The 3,207-nt window shown below is 43.9% G+C and overlaps 1 long non-coding RNA gene across 1 annotated transcript; it reads left to right on the plus strand.

Moving 5' to 3' along the window:
- Positions 1-1,010: 1,010 nt before the first annotated feature.
- Positions 1,011-2,672, plus strand: LOC127912577 (uncharacterized). The gene is made up of 3 exons (XR_008083304.1): positions 1,011-1,820; positions 1,980-2,167; positions 2,534-2,672. It is a non-coding gene; the product is annotated as an uncharacterized LOC127912577 (long non-coding RNA).
- The last annotated feature ends 535 nt before the right edge of the window (positions 2,673-3,207 follow it).

Below are 3,207 nucleotides of genomic sequence, written 5' to 3' on the forward strand. Positions count from 1 at the left end.
GCAAAACTCTCTTGCAAAATCTCTGCAATGACCTCCCAGCAAATCTCTAGCAAATCTACCTCCAGCAAAATCTCCTCCTCCTGAACAGAACACTGGCTTTTATACAGCTTCTGAAGGAATGGGTAATTGGAGACAGCTGTGTCTTGACGAGGGGGAGGGGTCAGCTCTCCAATTAGCCATGGAGTCGACCAATCAGCTGCTTGAGGGATTTCAGGAAGCCATTTCCTGAAATAAACACATGCAAATACACAAACTACAACACATAAACTGGGCAACGTAACAGTACTATTGTTTGTACAGATAAACGTGATGCCTTCAGGCATTTGGAAAATGCTCCCAAGGATGAACCAGACTTATGGAGGTCTACAATTATTTTCTGTGGTCTTGGCTGATTTCTTTAGATTTTCCCATGATGTCAAGCAAAGAGGCACTGAGTTCAAAGGTAGGCCTTGAAATACGTCCACAGGTACACCTCCGATTGACTCTAATGATGTCAATTAGCCTATCAGAAGCTTCTAAAGCCATGATATAATTTTCTGGAATTCTCCAAGCTGTTTAAAGGCACAGTCAACTTAGTGTATGTAAACTTCTGACCCACTGGAATTGTGAATTATAAGTGAAATAATTTGTCTGTAAACAATTGTTGGAAAAACTACTTGTGTCATACACAAAGTAGATGTCCTAACCGACTTGCCGACACTATAGTTTGTTAACAAGAAATTTGTGAAGTTGTTGAAAAACGAGTTTTAAATGACCCCAACCTAAGTGTATGTGTCACGTCCTGACCTTAGTTCCTTTTTTATGTCTCTGTTTTATCTTGGTCAGGGCGTGAGTTGGGGTGGGCATTTGATGTGTTTGTTCTTTGTGTTGTATTTCTGCTTTTGGCCTGGTATGGTTCCCAATCAGAGGCAGCTGTCAATCGTTGTCTCTGATTGAGAACCAAACCTAGGTAGCCTGTTTTCCCACTCTTGGTTGTGGGTGGTTGTTTTCTGTTTAGTGTATGCCACCTTAGTCCTCTCCTTCTTCCACCTACGACGATCGTTACAGTATGTAAACTTCCGACTTCAACTGTATATATATATATATATATATGAAACTGGGATAGAAGGATGAGATTCATGGTCCTCTTACTCACTTTTCTAATGTACATCAACAGTATTAATAGTATTGATCCATATGGACATACTAACTGAAGTTGTTTTCTTGCTCGTGCGTGTTTCAGTAGCACAGAACAGGATGTAGACCAATCATACTGTGTTTGAAGGATTACAAAGACCTCATAGCAATTATGGACCCTGCCATAACATTATTTTGGACAGCTTAAGTGGGTGAGATCTGGTTTTAATAACATAATTTCTATAGTGTGTAATGGCTAGGTTGTTAGAATCTTCTCCATTTCTCTTGTTCAAGCAGCCTTTGCAAAATACCCCGAGTGCACTTTAATCTATGGCAAATTATCAAGATAAATGTCACATTTACATCACTTTGTCAAAAGTGAATAATTGTAATAGTCAATTCCCAGAAGTCTAATGAAATTTGGCTTAACACCGAAAACCCTCACAAATTTTACAGATGAACAATTGAAGCACTCTGTCGGGCTGTATCACTGCCTGGTACGGCAAATGCACCGCCCACAACCGCAAAGCTCGCCAGAGAGTGGTGCGGTCTGCCCAACGCTTTACCGGGGGCAAACTTCCCACCCTCCTGGACACCTACAGCACTCGATGCCATAGGAAGGCCAAAAATATCATCAAGAACATCAACCACCCGAGCCCCTGCCTGTTCATCCCGCTATCATCCAGAAGGCGATGTCAGTACAGGTGCATGAAAGCTGGGACCGAGAGACTGAAAAACAGCTTCTATCTCAAGGCCATCAGACTGCTAAACAGCCATCGCTAGCACATCAGAGGTGTCTGCCTATAGACAAAGGGGGGGGGGGGCGTGTGTATGTCTATCTTCAATGTTGTGTTCTCTTGCAGAGAGGATCCCACTGCCAATGCTGACACCCATGCTGATGTCTCTGCTGCAGCAGCCCGTGGATAACCTGTTATGACACGGTGTAGCGCCCTCTGGTCCCTCAGGATGGGGTAGAGAATGCCCCCAAATCACCCCATGTTTTGGAGGGGAAATACTAACTGACACCAGCTCATAAGAATGCCCACTGGAGGTAAACCCCTTCACTTCCTCCTGATCTCAGTCTGACCTCTGTGAAAGCTTTGCAAGGGAGTGGAGACACATGTATAGGAGATGGAGACAGATACAGACAGACAGTCAGAGAGAGAGTGTGAAAGGACAAATATTAACTTGAACTATTGTTAATATAGGGGACATAATATATGTCTCATAACATATGAGACAAATGTGTGTCCTGTATTGGAAATAACATAATGATCAGCAAACATCTACCCTGTCTATTGAGACGCTAAATATACAAGCACACATTTCTTCGGCGACTATAGAGACTCATTTTTGTTTGGTCCATTGCTGGTCTTTTGATTTGGCCAACTTTCCGTCTCTCTACTCCACTTTACAGGGATGTGAAAGATGCTGCCTGGGATCTGTGACCTTTGCCCTTTCCCAGCGTGACTGATTTCCTCTGGTGTTCAGAGTGGACTGGGGTTTTCTAGCATCATTTGAAATCAATGGTGTTGAAAGAGATGGCACCTCGTCAGGCAAGATTCGGAGAGGCCTCAGCCATCAAACCGCTCTATAGGAGCTCATGTTATGACAACTCTTCCTAGGGCTTGGGGTAGATGTTCAAATGAATTTACATTTCATTTAAATGGTTTACAGTGCAGTCAACATTTGCATTTTCCTGTGTTTTATATATGTTTACACACTATGAAGGTGGAATAACACTGTGAAATTGTAAAAAAAAATATATAAAAAAAAGTGGATGCCCTTTAGTGCCCTTTTAGTGTAGTTGCTGTTTGAAAAGACTACCTGAAATTTCAGCCTGTTTTGGTGGGATGGTGTTTTGGCCTGCCTGGTGTTTTGGCCTGCCTAGTGACTTGGCCTGCCTGGTGTTTTGGCCTGCCTGGTGACTTGGCCTGCCTGGTGACTTGGCCTGCCTGGTGACTTGGCCTGCCTGGTGACTTGGCCTGCCTGGTGTTTTGGCCTGCCTGGTGTTTTGGCCTGCCTGGTGACTTGGCCTGCCTGGTGACTTGGCCTGCCTGGTGTTTTGGCCTGCCTGGTGTTTTGGCCTGC

Source organism: Oncorhynchus keta, chromosome 27 (genome assembly GCF_023373465.1).
Source record: "Oncorhynchus keta strain PuntledgeMale-10-30-2019 chromosome 27, Oket_V2, whole genome shotgun sequence".
NCBI classification, from domain to species: Eukaryota; Metazoa; Chordata; class Actinopteri; order Salmoniformes; family Salmonidae; genus Oncorhynchus; species Oncorhynchus keta.